We start from the raw sequence: 19,578 nt of genomic DNA, 5'->3' as shown, positions 1-19,578 counted from the left end.
TCTAAGACTCCTCTGGCTAAAATGAGTGAATAGGGGAGTTCCCCAGAGCCATGAGCAAAGGGTGAGCTCTGTCTAGAGGACAAAATCTCCTGCACTTCCAGGAGGACTTCTCATGTGGATCCCAGGCAGAATCCGATTTCCCAGATCAGTAGGTGTTATGCGGTAACAGAAGGCTTGGGGAGCTTACTACCCCTGGCTGTGTGACTTTGGATCCTTGTTCCTTCCTGTGTTAATTAGAAGATGGAGACTAATCAACTACAACATCAGAGTTCTTTGCGTTCTTCAACCCAAATTATAAACCAGATCAAGACCAGTACTATGGTGGAGACAAGATTGGGAACTCAAGGTGTGGCTCATTCCATCTCCCTGTCCTTCCTTAGTCTCTCTAGGCTTCAGACATTGCCAGCACTGCCCCAGATGCACAGAGGATTCAGTTTGAAATGACTGGATGTTCTTTTTTTCTTCAACTCAGCAATTCTGGCCCCAAGTTCAGAAGGGAGACAAAGAAAAAATGAAAAAGTTGGTGTGATTTTAAAGTTTTTGTTTATGTTGAAATGATTACTTGTTTTCTTCCCATTCGTCCAGAACATATTCTGGATTATCTATCTAGTCAACCCTCGTCCTCTAGTCAGCCCACTATAAAGTTTCTGTGTCCCCATTTGAATCCACGTACGTGCCTGTAGCAACAGAGTAGAAACATGGAGAATAATAGCATTAAAATTTCCATATTGTGTGTTTCCCAAACTGGAAAGACCTGTGAATTATTTTTTTTTTCCTTAAAAGAGGTGTGTTTATTTAGGAGACAGGACATGAAGAAGTTAGGAGTTTGTTGCTCATCACCTCAGGTGGATCATAGTTGAAAGGACAGCTCCGCAGTTACCTAGAGCTCTGTACTTTTCTGTGGCTCTGCACGCTGTTTGTTTGTTTGTTTGTTTGTTTTGGTTTGTTTTTTTAAGACAAGGTTTCTCTGTGTAGCCTTGGCTGTCCTAGAATTCACTCTGTAGACCAGGCTGGCCTTGAACTCACAGACCTCTGCCTCCCAAGTGCTGGGATTAAAGATGTACGCTACCATCTCCAGGCTAGCTCTGCACTCTTAAGGGCCAAGAAGGCACTCCTGCCAGTGAATCTGTATTTTATTCACCATGAACAAAGAAAGGAAGAACTAACCATTTTTTTTTTAATTTTTAATTTTTATTTTATTTTATTTTATTTTTTTAGGTTTAGAACAAGTAGCATACATTATTTTTCAAATCCCATAAGCTGGTCTATAGCCACACCTACCTATCTCTAAGGGAAGCCTCAAGCTCCCTGCCCCTGACCAAGCTCTTTAGTAGGATAGTCTTGTGACCTGTTAAAATTCTTGTTAAACATTGACAAAGGAGTCCAGCAGGAGTTCTACCACTGAGACCTAGCTTTGTCTCGGGCTTGAGAAACCTGCTTTCCTAGAGAGCATTCCGGATAGAAAATGATATGATGTGAGTAGAATCCAAATTTTTAAAGTTCGACAGCAGCTCAAAGGTCTGGATAACCCTGACTTCTTTATTTGGTGAAGATATGATGGGTCCATTTGGCAGAAAAAGCAACTCGGGACACCGAGGCAGCATGCAATTTGTCCATGGTAATGTGGTGAATAGTAACAGAAGTTATTATAGTGTAGATAACCACACAGACTATTGGGACTCACTGGGCACCTGGAAAGACCCTTGACTCTTTGAGTTTATGCTCCCATGATGCCCAGCTGGTGATGAGGCAATCTCAAAGGGGCATCACTACAGTCAGACACAGCTGCCTATGGATCCTGATGCTGCATCTCACTTTCTCCCATTTGGCAAACATTCCATCCTCTAGGTATTTACCATCCTTGAGCGTATATTCCCTCCTTCTCCCTTTACTTTTCTTCGTTCACTGCTCCGTCTCTCCTTGCCTGCCTCCTCATTCCTTTCGTCTGTATGCTGCTGTCTTCCTCTCTTCTCCCCTCCCCTCTTTTCTTTTTCATAGCATATTCTCAGTGAAGGAACCCAGACTGGGATTTATAAGTGTAAACTGGAGGCAATTTCCTTCAGTTCTCCCCATATATTTCCTCCTCTCTACTCCCTTCTTTCTTTTCCACCCTTTTCTTCTCCCTTGTCCCCCCCCATCCTCCACACACTCCAATTTCATACTATATCTTTCCCTAACAAAGTTACTGATTCCAAACCTAGAGTAAATCAACAGTTGCTACACAAGAGAGTCTTCGAAGAACTCAATCCCCAGAATTGGTTTGCCCTAACCAAAATTTTACTAACTTTTAACATTTTGTTTTAATCAAAAACCATGCCTGGGGTTTCCCCTTCTGATTCTCTCATTGCTAGCCCCTAATGTGGCCACAGTTCCCTTTTCTATCTGAGTTCTGAATGCTTTAATTATTTACATATATTTCATGCTCGGTTTGGGTGTTTTCCCCCTTGCCTTTACAGCAGATTTCTTCAGGTCCCTTGGGGACAGAGCAGTACATCTGTGTCAGGTAGGGTTGCTGAGAACCTGATCAAGAGGAGTGCTTAGTAATCTGTACTAGTAAGACCTGTGACTGCAGAGAAATGAATGGATGGGGTACAACTGGAGAAATCCTCTGTTCCCACCTCCTTGTTTCAAGGAAATTCTTGAAGCCTATTTGGAGATTAGCTTCCTTTGGGCAAGATTCTTTTGCCATGCTTGCTTCTTTTCATTACCAGAGTCCTTATTCAGTATTTAGGAAGAAAAGGAGTGGGGAAGGAAGGAAGAAGGAAAAAGGAAGGAAGGAAGAAAGCAAGGAAGGAAAGATTATTAAATATTAAAAGTGGCAGCTTATGTCAGTACCATCTCACTTTATCTTGGGAACACGCAGAGATGATGTAAATGCCATCACCGTATCACCTGAAGGGTAGAATCTTGTCCATGGAAGCTAACTGAGGTTCAGGAAGATGAAGTTACTAGTCACACAGCAGATATGAAGTGAAATTGAAGCTGGCCAAGCTCCTGCTGAACCCCAGCAGTCAACCACCATCACTATCCCAGTGCACTGTGTAGGAAACCAGACCGGCGTTAGGGATTCTTCCAAACAGTATAATAACAAAGTCAGAATCCTGAGACAAATCCCTCTGAACCTCGGTTTCCTCATCCGTCATGTAGGTTGGACACTGAGTGCTGAGCTCTGGCCTTCCAGGGCTGTGATACAGCCCAACTCTGAATTCCTCTGCCCCGGTGTGAGCCATTAAAACTTGATAGATCCTTTCAAGAGGAGTGATGTTTCTTTAACTAGATTGCCAAGGTCAGGCCAAGCAAACTTATTTGGAGCTCGTGACGGGAGTGCTTTTAATTGCTTGGGGTGAGTAGTTCAAGCTACACTGGAGGACTGGCTCTTCAGCTTTAAGCTGGAGGAGACTGAAGCTTTCAGAAACTAGTGGAGGAAAACTGGTGTGAAAATACATGATTTTAACACAGAGAGTGAATAGCTACAGTCCAGGAGTGATGGATGGCTTAAGATCCTGCCACCATCACCCGACCCAGTTCACAGTGCAACGATATTTTGCAATAGAGATTTTAGATAGTTAAAGTGAAATGAGATTTTGGAGTGTGACCCTTAATCCTGCTAAGAGAAAAAAAGAAGACACCCCAAAGATGTAGACCTTGAGAGGAAAGACAGGGTCTTGCTATGTAGCCTTAGCTGACCTGGAACTTGCCATGTACAACAGGCTGGCTTTGAACTCCAAAGATTCACTTGTCTCCCCCTCCCAAGTGCTGACATTAAAGGTGTGTCCCATGCCTGTCAAAGAAAGAACATTTTGTTCTTGACCCTAGTCTGGGTCCTCAGCTGACTTGTGTATCTTTGGGCAAATTGTTTGCTCTCTCTGGGCCTCAGCTTCTGCTTATGAAAAATCAATCACTTGAATTAGATAGTCCTTTTAATTTGAATGTTCTATGTATTGAATACAATTGACCATCTCATGGAAAAAAAAAAGAAGTATGGAAAATCAAGAATAGGTGGAAATTTTAAGGTTCCATTTCTATTCCAGTTGGAATAACTAGTTTTAACCACAAGTCATTCATCTCATCCTCGATTTGTAGAGTCAGAGACGACTCTAGAGGGAAACATGTATCTGGAAAATATCCAGCCTAGCTTCTTCACATTTGAAAAAAACTGAGAAATGAGAGGAGTTTGGTCCAAGGTTATACAGCTAGTTAGGAAGCACAACCAGGAATAGAACCCAGGACTTATATAATGAGGGCTGCCAAGGACACAGGGTCCCAGCATGTGCCCTTGTAAACTTCTAAGAACACACATGAGTAGTGCCCCTGAAATTGTGTAGGTAGAGACTTTCAGCATTTCTCAAACTCTGTCATGTGGGCTCCCCCAGCCTCTCATACATGGCATGAGTTTCTTTCCTTGTACCTGATTGTCTTTTTTTTTTTTTGGTTTTGGTTTTTCGAGCCCTGTGTAGCCCTGGCTGTCCTGGAACTCACTCTGTAGACCAGGCTAGCCTCCAACTCTTGAACTCAGAAATCCACCTGCCTCTGCCTCCCAAGTGCTGGGAGTAAAGGCAGGCGCCACCACTGCCCGGCTTGTACCTGATTGTCTTAGTTAGGGCTTCCATTGCTATGAAGAGACACTGTGACCAAGGCAATTCTTATAAAGGACAACATTTAATTGGAACAGCCCTTAGGTTCTGAGGTTCAGTCCATTATCATCATGGTGGGAAGCATGACAGGGTCCAGGCAGACACTGCGCTGGAGGAACTGAGAGTTCTACATCTTCATCCAAAGGAAACCGGGAACAGATTGTCTCATGGTCAGCTAGAAGAGTCTCCAAGCCCAACCAGAAACTGACACACTTCCTCCAACAAGGCCACAACTACTTCAATAAAGCCACACCTCCTAATAGTGCCACTCTCTGATCCATTCATATTCAAACCACCTTACTGTTAAAAGAATCTGATAGGATTCTTTTAAAACTGTGCAAATGCTATGCCTCTGGATACCTGTTCTTCCTCTTCTGTACATCTCTAATATTTATATGTATGTATATGTGTATATGTGTGTGAATATGTATGAATATCTATATATCTATATGTATATGTGTATTTGTGCATATATACATATATATACACATATATATATACATATATATATACATACATATATGTATATATATACATATACTTAGCACACCACAAAGGAATGCCTACCTCTCTATTATTGATCCAGTAAAAGTGGGATTCATTTCTCATTGACCTTTGTAAACCTAGCTTCCAGCACAGGTGCTCAATGAATGGCCACAGAATAAATATATGCAATGGGTAAGTGTGGAATGAATATACACCCAGGTCCCAGAGAATACAGACTCAGATGCAAAGGGCCTTGGAAGCCACATTCTGAGAGGTAAATGAGATGAGACTTTTCTCACTGGGTTGTTTCTTGGATTTAGAGGTCATCACCTTCATTCAGGACAACTCCCCTAAGCTGTGAGCAGGAAATGCCTCAATATCAGGCCCAATGGCCCAGATTGAAGACATAATCCTTTGGCCCATGACTCACCAATAGAATCCAGAAGGCACGGTGTGGGTGGCCTTCCACTATCAATCAATGGTTGGGCGTCTCTGTTTGTGACTGGAGTGCCTTCTTGCCACCCAAGCTTATAGAACTCTCAGATGCGGCCTGTATGGAGACCTCTGGCCATCAGGCCTACGCAGTTTCTAACCACCCACCAGGAGACTCGGGAAGTATCCATAAAAACTTGCTTTTATGGCTACTGACACCCCCTTGAGTATGGTCATTATGATTATTTAGCATTTATGAGACACCCTTCATGTAGCAAGGGCAAGGGGAAAGCAATTTGGCAGTCTCAACACAAACGGATGTTTCTACAAAATCCCACTCTGAGGCTGATCCCTCCCAGTGAGATTAGTTCATTTCAACCTCAATGTGGAGCTAGGACAAAGTTTTTCTCGCTGCCTGTACGTTAACTCAGACATCTCCAAAGGAACCTTAATCAGAACCCAGTAGAAGAGAAACTTCCACTGACCTTTGTAAGACACATGCTTGTGTTGACTCAGGCTCTGAGTGACATCACTGAGCAAAGTCCTTCATCCTTTCTGTGTCACTTAGTGACATATACACTTGACTTGATGCCAGACCTTGTGTAGAGGTAAATAAGCCAGCTTGTGCCCACAGAGCTCAGATGTAACTGGAAGGTTCCATGGGAACAGAAATCTAATACAGATGATGTGTAAGAGCCATGTCCACCAAGGTGTAGAGGCCTAGTGACCAAGCCAGGGTAGGAAGGTTTTCCAGGAGGGTAAGCTCTAGATGTCCCTGAATGGATAATGACGTTGGCGACGCTTGCTTGTGGACCTTGCAGGTAGATGGATTGGCTGAACACAGGTACGGGGAGGTGACATGGTGTGGGATATGTAGACCTGAGATCTCTAGACAGGCTTGCATCTTCTGTTGGTAGGTGACAAAGGTGACTGCTACCTTTGGAGAAATTAGTAGCCCTTCTCAGAACCATTTGGTATGGGTGACACTGCCTGTGGAAGCTGCTCCTGTCTGTCACTCACGTGGCCCACCTTTAGTGCCAGTGTTCTCCCCTGCTGCCCTCCACTCCTTCCCTCATTCTATACTCCGTGTCTTAAGTTTCTCCTTAAAGGGATCCAGTATTTCCCAAATGTCTCCACCTGTTTAAGGCAGCCAGCCTCCTGCTCCTGGAACCTTTCTTATACATTTCTTGCATTTACAAAAGACATCTACTTCTAGCCACTCACTGTGTCTCCAAACTTGAAGTCCTCCTAGGGCCCTCACTTTCCCCCAAAAGTCTATCAGATACACCAGGTAGTCATCCATCCATCCATCCATCCATCCATCCACTCATCCAATATTTATTCAGCTCTTTCTGTCCCACTAAGGATGGCTTTGGCTAATAGTGAGTAATTCAGAGATGAAACAGTTTTAGTCCTTAAGACCAGAACTAAATGAGAAGACTGTCACATGCTCAGGTGACTGCCACTTTGGCTACCTATGCAGCAATAGATGATTGTGGAAACTTGGGTGATTGCATGGATAGTTTAGATATCAGCCTTCAGAGTAGCTAGGGAGGGAAATGGGAGGCACACATGTTAGTCAGTGTCTTGTGCTCCCTGATAAAGAGCATGGACCTGTCCTAAGGAAAAGACAACCAACAGAACAGTGGGTTGCTTAAGCAGGTGAGTTTGCAGGAAGATCTATAGTTCACAGGGAGGTGGGCAGGGGGAGAGCAGGCCACAGCAACGTGAAGGTCAAGGGAGAGGTGAAGAGGTCTGAGCATGTGCCCTTGGTCGGGAAGTGATGCTGGGGAGACATTCCTCAGCACAGCCATTTGCCTTTCATTATCATTTGTGTATGGAAATGACTGAGATAGAATGAAGGCCTGGCTTTTTTCCCTAGCTGAAGGATGGGTGATTCTTATTGACATTTACTGAGAGCACAAAGTGGAAATGGCTTAGGAGGTGAAACAAGTGCCTTCCATTTCAGATTGGTTTTGTTTGCTTGTTTGTTTGTTTTTGATGCCAGGCTGGCCTTGAACTCATTTTTATGCTGTTCGGGATATTGAACTCAGGGCTTCATGCATGCTAAGTAAGCACTTTACCATGTGAACTATACACCCAACCCTTAGATCTGTATTGAAATATTGTACCCCTGAAATGATCTGCAAACATGACAGGTCTTTCAGGCACTGAAGCTGAAGACAGAACAGCGACTCATCACAAACTGGGTGTTGTGATACCAAAAGCAGGGAAAAAACCAGACTGTGGCTTTTCCTCACAGGAGGCCTTTGTTATCTTTGCTGACCCGTATTTGCCAGCTGTAGTGGGACTTCTGCTATCTGTCACCTCCCCCTAGGAATGCTGGGATGTTTGAAATATACCACAAATCCCCATGTACACCAGAAGTGGGTGGAGCTTCCTGAACTCTGCCCACCCCACCCTCAGTCCCCTCCGCCTCCATGTGTTTCTCATTAAAGGGTTGGTGGAAGGGGCTGCTATGCTTGGTAGATTTATCATCATTCTGCCTTCCTCCAGCTCAGAAAGTTTGTGGTCTTAAAGGGAAAGGAAAAAGAAAAGAAAGTTCAGTTCTTAGACCAAAAACGATGTTTAAGGCTATGACAAAGTATTGGTTACCTTACACTACTGCTTTGGTTTGTTGATATTGTTTTCCATGGCAGGTGCATTCTGCTCAGTGAGGACAGAGTAGCATCGAAGGCATTTTTTTGAGGGCAGGTGAAATTAGAGAAATAGGGCGAGTTTGGGAACAAGGATGGTGACCTGGGAGTCAGAAACCATGAATAGCTCTTCTCTTCTCTGTAGAGAACGGTAGCTCCTGCAGTTTTAATTTTGTGTCTCACTGTCTCTTTGGCAGTACCCCTGCCTGTCAGCAGCTTGGGCTGACCCCTCCTGTTTATGGTAGGCTGTGTATACACAGCTTATTCAGCAGGTCCTTGAGACTTGCGTATTATAGGCCTTCTAACCTAGTCATTTTCCTTTCCTCTTCCCACAATAGGCTGCCTTCTGCCCCACGATAAGCACTCTATCATTCATGACTGAAATCAGTCATGGGACATGTTGGTGGAGGTTCCGGAATGTTCTGGGAACTTTTCCTCTAGGGTCATAACCACGGAGACATAATTTCTGATGAATCAACTCTTGTGATATGGTATCAGCAAGGTAACAGACCATAAATAGCAGAAGGAAACCAAGATTAATGTGGGTATGTCCCTGAGGTATCTGGGTAGGAAGGAGCCAAGAGGCTCCTTGGAGAAGTAACTGGAAGCCAGGGGTGATAAGCTCATGGTGGGTGAAAGGGGGGCTCTGATGTTGACTGCCTTGACACTCACCCAGCCTCTGTCACTAACTAGCTATGGGATTTGAGGCAATTCATCTTCTCTCTGTGAATTACGTTCTCCCAGCTCAAGGAATGGAGGTGATGGTGGAGGTGATGTGTGCCATGCTACTGTGAATATGAGAGAGAATGCAGGGAGTTTAGCACAGAGGCCGGCATGTGGAAAAGCCCAGTGTACGCCAGTGTAACAATCATAAGAGCTCACAGAAACTGCCTGCTCACGGGGGCAAGGATTACTTAAGTGACTTAACCCATGAGGTCAGTATGATCTTAAAACTCACTGAGTTAAGGCAACAGTACAAAGATACATAGCAATTAGAGGTAGTGTGGAGATCGCCCTGGAAGCTCACAGCTTCCCCTATTTCTATAAGTAGTTATATGCATAATTATAATCACACAATTTTAATAATGCATAAATATGAATAACAATACAGAATACATTAAAAATATAAAATTGTTATAACAGAAGTTATCTTAAAACTTCCAGGTCCCAGGGGTCAGAACTTTTATACTGAAACTGTTTAATTAACCCTTACATTTGGCTTGGGAAACATGGAAGTATCACGTGGATATTAGGAGAAGGAAGGAGGAGCTACTGCAGTGCAACGGTGCACACCTTATCCTTTCTCCTCTAAGAGATTCACTCAAGGTCCAGTTGTACAGGTCTCAAGATATCCCGGCGTCCAACTGTCAGGGTCGACTAAAACCCTTCGAGGCGTCTTCTAACGTGCATCAGGGAAGAATGCCTGTGAGACAGCGGGTCCACAATGAGTAACGAGTAAGAATCTCAAAGGAAGTGATGAGAGGCAATAGGAAAAGTACTGCTGGATTTGATGGTCCGTGAAGTGCAGAGGAAATCAAGGAACACGGAAGACGGATAGGAGAGCCTATATTTAAAACTGGCTCAAGGTAGGGAAGGAAGCGAGTGGCTTAATTTTAGAAAGTCCTAGACACTGAGGCTCCTGGGGTAAGAAATGTGGAAACTTGGGTGAGGACTGTCCATCATTTATCACCCACTGTTCTCCAGAGAAGGGGCTGGGGGAGGAGTCAGCTGGAAGACTTCCCCAGGAGAGTAGAGAATGGTGAGCTCGGGAAGCAATCCGAAATGGAGGGCCCAGTGATCTAGTACATTACCCTCAGCCTTGATCTCCTCTCGGTTGCTGGGAATTGAACTCAGGACTTCTGGAAGAGCAGTCAATGCTCTTAACCACTGAGCCATCTCTCCAGTCAGAGGTTTTTGTTAAAAAGTAAAGGAGAAAAGATGAAGCCGGTCCTGTGCCTGGGATGGCCTGCATAGGCGTGCATCCAGCATTCACTGACTGACTCTTTCAGATGAGGGGATAAAATGTTTATAAGAGAAAGTTCTCAGGAAGTCACAGGGGAGAAGACTTCGGCTCACTCTGATTTCTTTAGATCTAAATAGGTTTCTCACATCTACAAGGCTGCCCTATTCCTTAGGCAATGCCCGGGAGACTCTGCAGATTTGGAGCATGTTTGCTAGCTATAGGTGACTACATTTGTGCACTCAGACACTGGCGTCGAATACTGTGGGGGAATTACATAATATACTCTGAAGTGTAGCATCATAAGACTTTTACACCTCTGGGAGGTGGTGGCGCACACCTTTAATCCCAGCACTCGGGAGGCAGAGGCAGGCAGATTTCTGAGTTCGAGGCCAGCCTGGTCTACAGAGTGAGTTCCAGGACAGCCAGGGCTACACAGAGAAACCCTGTCTCCAAAAACAACAACAAAAACAAACAAACAAACAAAAAAAGACTTTCGCACCGCCATCTCCCTACTCTTAAAATTGAGATACCTTTTGCCCTGTTTTTTCAAATAATACAAGTTGGTCAAAAATAACTTTCTCCAGACAGGCTTTTCTTTTATGATAAGCCTGGCCTCAAACTCTGGATGAATCTTCCTGCCTCACTTTCCCTAACGCTGGGATTATGTGCTGCCACACTTGGTGGTGATAGCTTTTTCACTATGATCCGAAGCAGAAAGTGAAAGACTGCATTCTAATTTCACTTTCTAGACAGAACTATTCTTATGTGCACATTAGTCTAGATTTGATTCTTTACTCATAGAACATGCCTATTGTGCACGTTAGTAGCAGTCACAAATACACTGTGAGCCCTTTCCAAGAGTAAGGAGCATTGTCGGCTATATCTCAATACCCATCATCTGAATAAAGGAGTTGAAGCTTGCTCTGCCCTACTGAACTGCCCTGTATGTCTTACCAGTGGGTCCTTCCACCCTCCTGACCATACTACAGTTTCACTTCTGCCCTCTCAACTACTGTGTGGTAACTGGGATTTCTTCATTAACTATGACAGACCACGAGATAGACCATGATCTGTGAAGGAGTGAGTCAATTCACATGGTTTCAATGCCCTGGAGTAGGACGGGGTAGGGGGTGGGGAGTGCAGTATGTGAGGTTGGGGCTCCAGTATGTCATCATATACTATGCCTGCCCCTCTCATCCAGGCCCCTTTCTCCACGCTGGCTTCCTTCTGAATATCCATATCATGGCAAGATGGTGCCCACTACCTCTAGGCCTACAGTCTGCCGGCTTACATCCAAGAGAAACAAATCATACATCTTTCCAGTAGCTCCCCCACAAGACCTTTGATTAAATTAGCCAGTAGCGTGCCAATCCTGAATGTACCTAGCTTCTACTATGGATATGTCATCTGGAATCTATCGAAACCCTTCTGGCACAGTGTTCCCCTGTGTTAGGATAACAGACCCCAGGGGTGAAGTCCCTTTTTTCTGATGTAGTCCCTGGCAGGAAGAAGACAAAGATAACTTCCAGTTTCATATACTGAGAGTTGTAGCGCGTTAGGGTTCTCAGTTGCGTGATACCCATTTTATGCCTAAGGAAACAGAGGAAACAGAGAAGGGAGGCAGCATTGAACTTAAACAGTTTGCGTGTGCTGGGGCCAGATCAGGCTCTGGGATTCTTCCACTGTGGTGAGGGAAACAACATTAGCTGGTCAAATAGCATCACAGCTAGGCTACCTGGGCTCTCCCACAGGTGTGGGTTTACCTCACAATGCTCTTGTCAAATGTAAGGGAAAATACTCTGTGGACTGACACAATTCACAAACGCCAGTTCACCGAACCCACCAGCTCGTGAAACCTTTGTGTCCTAAACATGTCTCTGTCGAGTCCCCAAGGTGAAGGAGAGAGCTAGATTTGGCTTTCTGAGCCAAACAGCCTTTAATTCTGAGGAAAACAGATTAAGTAGTAAAACAGATTAAGTAATGAAAGAAGTGTTGTATTTTTTTTTATCTCTACAGATGTGGTTTTGAAAGGACATCTATAGTTATTTAGAATTTGTATTACACTTGATGATGATGATGAGTGTGTGTGTTCAGGCACACATGTGTCAGAGTATATACATGGAGGTCAGAGGACAACCCACCAAGTTGGTTTTCTCCTTCCTACTTTAGGCTCCAGGATTTTAACTCAAGTCACCAGGCTTGCACAAGGAAACTTTCAGTCATGTACCATCTCACCGGCCCCACGTGCTCAGAATCTTGAGAATAATCTGAAACACTTTTGGAAAGATATTTAGTCAGGACAAATGAGGTGCAAAGTGTGCTAGAAAGAACTAGAGCTAACTGGACAGGCCTGGCTTTTAACCTGTCTGTGGTGACCTCTGACCCTCCCTACTGCACAGCTCAGAGCATGGCTTGCTTTCCTCCCAAGCCTCCCTTTCCCCAGTGGTTTTGAAAGATATTTCCCCTTTGGGAGGCAGAAGTAACTCAGTTGGTAGAGTCCCTTGCATAGCATGTATGGACCCTGAGGTTGATCTCTAGCACATGTAAACTGGACACAGTGGCTCAGACCGTACTCAGCATTCAGGTGGTAGAGCCAGAGGATTAGACTTTAAAGTCACCCCATTTTATATAGCTAGTTCCACTCTGCCTCCCTTATACTAAATTTCTCATCCCAAACCATTTTAAAAATCCGTTAAATAAATAAATAAATAAATAAATAAATACAGGTAAGGTTGATTGGGAGGTGGCCATAACCCTAGACTAGCCAGGGGTTGTACTGAGACTCAGAGGGAAGACGAGAGTTTTCATTGGCTTTAGAGCAAACTTCTTGTGGGCTGAAGGGAACTGGGGAATGGGACCCTTGGGGGCTTTCCTGCCTCTGGAAATGGGGTTGGCTTTGCTTGTTTCCCAGCCAAAGCTTTGAGACTCCGATGAGAAGCTGCTTGCAACGTGGCCAAGCTCCAGTTCGGATTCGAAGAATATAGGTCAACAGCAAGACACATTAAGGGCCTGCAAATTGGCTTCCTGGAGGGGAGTGCTCACCCCAGCATGCTGGAGCTGTGAGTGAGAAACTCAGGCTGTGGGCAGAGTTGGGTGGGAGGGAGGCTTGGGCTGTCGGGAGTTGGGCCCAGCTGTGCCTTTAGCTCCACCGCCTCATCTCTGTTTCTGACAGACCACCTCTCCCTCTCTCTCAAGTTGAAAATGAGGGCAGTATTAGATGTGTTTGGGGGCTTTCCAGTACTGACAAAGAGCATCTGAGGAGGTTAAACCACACTAGGGCTGCTGCCCAGCCCGAGGCTCACTGAGGGGGTTGGGCGCTAAAGTTGTGGGGTTTTGTGACAATTCTGTAGAATACGATTAAAACAGAGCCTGGCAGAAAGTCTATGCCATCATGGTATCTGTATGATGACAGCTTGCTCTGAAGGTAACCCCTCTACAGCAGACTGCATGCCCCGGGGCCTAGAGAAGAAGCACAGGCTCCCTGGCTCCAGAAGTGTCCCTGACTTCCTGTGGACTATAAAGGTGCTTTAATGCCCAACCTGGCTTGGTGAAGACCCATGGGACATGCCTTAGCACAGGAAAGTGGTCTGGGTTTGTTAGAAATCCAAGATTAAGAAGCCTGGTCGCGGGGGAGAGAGGTGCTTAACAAAAGGAGAGAGGGAGGAGGTGGCCAGCTTCACACATACCTAAGATGTCATTAAGAACAGACAGGGCCACGGGGCAGTGGTGCACGCCTTTAGTCCTAGCACTTGGGAGGCAGAGGCAGGTGGATTTCTGAGTTCGAGGCCAGCCTAGTCTATAGAGTGAGTTCCAGGACAGCCAGGACTACACAGAGAAACCCTGTCTCAAAAAAAACCAAAAACCAAAAAACAAAAACCAAAAACAAAAGCAAACAACAACAAAAAAACCCAAAAAACTGCTTGCTTCCAGGGCTGAAATGTAACCCTCAGAGTTCTCAGTGTGGTTGACCTTTAACGGGTAGAACCCAGTGGAAGGTCATTTGGTTCTTTGGGATGTCACCTTCTTCAGAGGCTAAAGAGTTCACTAAGACCCTACCTAGCTCTCAAGAAAGGTTTGGTATAAAAAGAACATAGCAGGTTTTATGGAGTCATTTTCTCAGTTGAGGTTCCCTCTTTTCAGATGACTCTAGCCTGTGTCAAGCTGACATAAAACTAGCTAGTGCACCACATCCCACATCTAGGCAGAAGGTGAGTGAAGTTGCACCTGTCTCTGTGTCAGCACTCAGGAGCAGTGAGCTGGATCAGAATAACAACAGTGGGACCTTCGACAGCCCACGGCAGTCAGGTCAGCCACTGTTGTTACTGTGTTGGTGGTAATGGTGGTGGTATCAGTTGATCAGTATGAGTATGTGTGTGTGTGTGTGTGTGTATAGCTGTGTCTCTCTCTCTGTATGTGTGTGTACCTGTCTCTGTTTCTGTGTGTACCTGTCACTCTTTCTGTGTGAATATGTGTGTGTACCTGTCCCTCTCTATATGTGTGTGTAACTGTGTCTGTCTCTGGGTGTGTTTCTCTCTGTCTGTATGTGTACTTGTCTGTGTGTGTACGTACCTGTCTCTGTGTGTATGTGTATGTATATGTATATACACATATGTAATAAATGTTAAATACATATTTATAGATACCTAAATATATTTACATATGTCCCTAAGTATAGATACACTATATATATTTAAATTTAAGCAATGATGATTTGTTGTTGTTATTAGTGTGTGTGTGCTTGCATGCCATGGTGTGCGTGTGGAGGCCAGAGGATAACTCCATGGAGTTCCTTGTCCCCTCCCACCTTTGTGTAGGCTCTGGGCATTGTCAGGAGTTCACGGCAGGTGCTTTATACCTGCTGAGCCATCTCACCCACACAACCCTGTTCATTTTTTATACAAAGCAAACAGAATGAACCTAACCTTTTGACCTAACGCCTTCTGTTATATAGGTGATGGTTGTCAGAGCTCCACTTCCCTTTTCTGTGTTTGGCAGGGAGCTTTGGCAGGGAGCAAGGGGAAACTCTACTTATACTTCCAACACCAGACCATCAAAGCTGAAGAGAGCCCTCCCGCGCTAACCCTGTATCCAATGGCAAATAGCCACCAAGAGCCAAGACTCCTCACTAGGACCCCGTGACTCCGTCCTAGCTCCTATTCATGTGCTGACCCCAGAGGCTCAATGGTCGCAGTTTTGGTCACTTTCCCTGACAATCTGAGTCACCTTTGGGACTTTCCAAGGCCAACACTCCTGCAGGGTTAAAAGAAAAAGAAAGTCCAACGTGTTGCAAGTTGAGAAAGCAATCGTATGTATAGTTCCCATTGGCTCAGGCATCCTTCTGAAGAATGAGGGAGCTGAGGGGGAACACCAGGAAGTGAGTGTCCTAAGGGAAATGAGCTCTTCATGTTGCACGAAGTAGCTCTAATAACCATTTACACAAGGTTTGTAAAAACCACAAGGGCTTCTGGGTGTGTGGACAGACATGCCCTGGAGGCCTCTCATGGGGCATCCCCACCTTTTGTCCTGGTCAGTGAGGAGTTTCACTCAGCTGTGGACCTGCCACATCAAAGGATTCTCACCCGAGGTATGGAATGACTGCCCATAGCGTCTGCTTTGGTCCTCACACAACTCTACTTTACAAAAGAGGATGAGAAGTTTCAGAGCATCTAAGCACCTTGACCAAGGTGATGCTCGATGATCCAGTTCTCCCAGAGGCCTCCTACTTTAAAGATGAACAGCCAAACTGTTCAAGTCAAACAGACTCAGGTTCGTATGTCCAATCTGCAAGCTGCTTGCTGTGTGGTTTCCTGTGTGTTACTCCACTAATCCGTGCCCGAGGAAATGTACTGTACAGGTACAGTAATAGCAAATGTCTTATGCAGTTGTAACAATCACCTCAATGAAGGCAAGACACCAGGGCTCGCTCCCTCCCTCCCTCCCTCCCTCCCTCCCTCCCTCTCTCTCTCTCTCTTTCTCTCTCTTTCTTTCTTTCTTTGTGTAGCTTTAGCTGTCCTTACAGATAGATCCTCCAGCCTCTGCTTCCCAAGTGCTGGGATTAAAGGTATGTTCCACCACCACTACCACCTGGCTTTTTTTCTTATTATTGTGTACAAAACCAGACCATGGTATATTTCTTTTTCTCTTTTTCGTTTCATTTTTTGTTTGTTTGTTTTTTCAAGACAGGGTTTCTCTCTATAGCCCTGGCTGTCCTGAAACTCACTCTGTAGACCAGGCTGGCCTCAAACTCAGAAATCTGCCTGTCTCTGTCTCCCAAGTGCTGGGATTAAAGGCGTGTGCCACCACTGCCCGCATGTTTCTTTATTGCATATATGGCTGGAACATAATGGAGCAGTCACATAGACGCTTCCCCTTTCTCCTGGGGGATAGTCTAGTCTGACCTCTGCTCTCACTGGTGCCTTAGGATTAAGTTCTGCAAAGGGACTCTTGCCAATGTGAGGGAACTTAAGAAAGAAAAGGGGAGCCGGAAGATGTAGCACAGCAGTGGAAATGCTCGCCCCCATGGGCAAAACTGTGGGTCCATCCCTGACAGTGAGGAGAAAGAGGCTGAAGACTGTGGAGGGAGGATCTGGGGAACAGTTGTTACAGGCAGTGGAGAGAAAATTCCATGCCTCTGTAAGGAAACCCAGAGCCAACCCCATCCCCTGGCTCCCTGTACCCTAACTACTCAGTTGCTGCCCTTCAGGGCTGGCTCAAAGATCTCTCCAGACTTCTTGCCCCTCTCCCGCACACCCCCATTTCTGCAGCCTTCTCTCAACTGTTCTTAATGATGTTAACTCCCTGGTATCTGTTAAGATGTGTGTCTCCACAGCTGGCAATGGAATATTTACTTGAAGCCGAGCGGGAGGAAGATGGGCTTCTGGAGGTCACTGAAACCTTTGATAATATAGAAGCTGGAGATGATGGAGTTAACAGATTCGTTCCAAATTACACACGGAGAGGTGGCACAGCAAGGGAAAGATCCAGACGTTAGGATGTGGTGTTCAAAAGGCAACCTGAAGTCAGGTGGTGGTGGCGCATGCCTTTAATCCCAGCACTTGGGAGGCAGAGGCAGGCGGACTTCTGAGTTTGAGGCCAGCCTGGTCTACAGAGTGAGTTCCAGGACAGCCAGGGCTACACAGAGAAACCCTGTCTCAAAAAAAAAAAAAAAAAAAAAAAAAAGGCAACCTGAAGGGTGGCACCCACATACTAGACGGGGCTACAGCCCGATTCTGCCACTTACTGCCTGAGTGATGCTGGACAAGCCCCCGATGGTCTGGACCCCAATTTTCTTACCTGTGCAATGGATATAACGGCACCTTCTCCATAGGAAGCAGAACAAATGAAGACATTGGAGAAAGAGGAGCCTAGGCTATCTCTGGGCTAACACTAAGGGCTTCCTTGGTCCCCCACCTTTCATGGAATTAACTTCTGAATCAGACAGGCTGGGGCTCAAATCTTCTAAGAACTTGGGAGGAAACATTAACTTCATCCTGGTTTTCATACTTACAAAGTCATGATGGCTGGACAGGCTGGCACATGCCTATAAATTCAGCGTTTAAAAGAATGAAGCAAGGAGGGTCATAAGTTCAAGGCCAGCTCAGGATATAGAGCAAGAATATGTTTCAGACAAAAAAGAAAACTCATGGTCTCTATATAAGAAGGAGCACATCAAGGGTGTATTGAGGAAGCCAAAGAGATCACAGACATGACTTTGTGGATTCTCTGGACAGCGCTGACCTTCTCTCCCCTCCCCTAGGGCCCACCTTGCCAGTTAAGCAACCATGAATGAGAATCTCTGTTCATCCTCCTCTTCTGCCCCAGAATGGAGACTCCCTCCAAGCTTGAGTCTGTAGAGCTAAGGATTCTAGGAGCAGAGACACTCCCTTTCAGCTCTCAGGCCACTTGAGGACACGGATCCCTTGGGGGCATCAGGCCCAAAGGCTATGTGAAAGTCATAGCTAATCCAGGCAGGGCCCTTGGTAACGCCTTCCTGGGCAGGAGTAAGCATGATGTTATTCAGAAAGACACTTAGGTTTAAGCCACTTTCTTCAAACCAGCAGCCCTGCTGCATCCTGACAGCCCTTCCAGGAAAAACACATCAGTTTTCAACAAGAAATGAAGCTTTTGGAAAGCTTGTTGCACACAGTTCAGGCCTCCAGAGACATTCAGGACTCTGTTTGGAGTCAGAGACTGAAACTATCTGAGGGTACAGAACTGCTTGAGATGACACACATTTGTCCTGTCCTCCTCTGAGGAATAGAGCTGCTTGTTTGAAATCAGACAAAGGCAGTATACACCAGGCATTTCATATGACTTGTTTCTTAATAAGCGTGTATCCCACACAAGCGGCCTAAGTCCTGGAAACCTTGTCTTTTTACAGTAGAATATGAACTATCATCATATCACTACGAAGGTGGGGATGAGGTTCAAGGTAAGCACATTAAGGAAGTAGGTTGAGCCACACACAATCTCTACTATTGAGGCTCAAAGGTTAGATTGCTAGAATCTCATATGATTCTTTGTGCTGCTAGGGGCCTAGCATAGTTGGAGAGGCTCTAAACTGAGCTATTTTTCAGTGTCCCACAAATGTTATGAAACACAGGGAATGGTTGGAATGGTGAGGGCTGTGTGAAAAGGTCTCACTCAGAAGCTTTGTGGATGTCTATCTGCTTTGCCTGTCAACTTGACACGACCTAGAGCCATCTCAGACAAAAGACTTGGTTGAAGAATTGCCTAAATCAGATTGGACTTTGGGCACATGGGAGGGTTATTGGTTATTAATTGATATAGGAGGGCCCAGACTATGGTACCATCCCTCAACAGTGGATCTGAGCTATGTAAAAACTAGTCAAGGGCCTGGAGCAATGGCTTAGCTGATAAGAGCATTTACTATTCTTACAGAGGACCTAAGTCCAGTTCCAAGCTCCTACACAGTAGCCAACAACTGTTTAAGTCCAGTTCCAGGGAATCTGATGCTCTCTTATGACTTCTGTAGGCACCAGGTATGAGCACGGTGTAATACATACACAGAGGCAAAACATTTGTATGCATAAAATAAATATAAGCCAAAAAACAAGCAACCAAGAAAGCAAGCTAGCTGAGTATAAGTGTGCCAGTCACTAACAAGTAGGATTTGTCATGATTCCTGCTTATCTGTGTTAGCTTTTTGCCAATTTTACACAAACTAGAGTCATCTGAGAAGACATAGCTCAATTGAAAAAAAAAATGTCTCTATCAGATTGTCTTTTGGGTGTCTTCTTGATTAATGATTGATGTAGGAGGGCCCAGTCCACTATGGGTAGTGTCATCCCTGAATAGGTGGTTCAGCGTTTTATAAGAAAGCAGATAGGGAAGAAAGAAAGAAAGAAAGAAAGAAAGAAAGAAAGAAAGAAAGAAAGAAAGAAAG

At 45.1% G+C, this 19,578-nt stretch overlaps 1 long non-coding RNA gene across 4 annotated transcripts in view; it reads right to left on the bottom strand.

Annotated features, from left to right (window-relative positions):
* The window catches only part of LOC114637404, a 54,202-nt gene that overhangs the window by 4,413 nt on the left and 30,211 nt on the right, over positions 1-19,578 (bottom strand). Inside the window, exon 3 of one of the 4 annotated variants that reach the window (XR_003713751.1) lies at positions 9,273-9,632. The exons of the other annotated variants lie outside the window; for them this stretch is intronic. This is a non-coding gene — a long non-coding RNA (uncharacterized LOC114637404). Of the gene's footprint in view, positions 1-9,272; positions 9,633-19,578 lie in introns of those variants that run through there. 4 annotated transcript variants of the gene reach the window in all.

This window comes from Grammomys surdaster, unplaced genomic scaffold, assembly GCF_004785775.1.
Source record: "Grammomys surdaster isolate TR1022 unplaced genomic scaffold, NIH_TR_1.0 100, whole genome shotgun sequence".
Lineage (NCBI taxonomy): Eukaryota > Metazoa > Chordata > Mammalia > Rodentia > Muridae > Grammomys > Grammomys surdaster.
The sequence above is the reverse complement of the archived record's forward strand: the minus strand, read 5'-3'. Positions and strand labels throughout refer to the sequence as shown.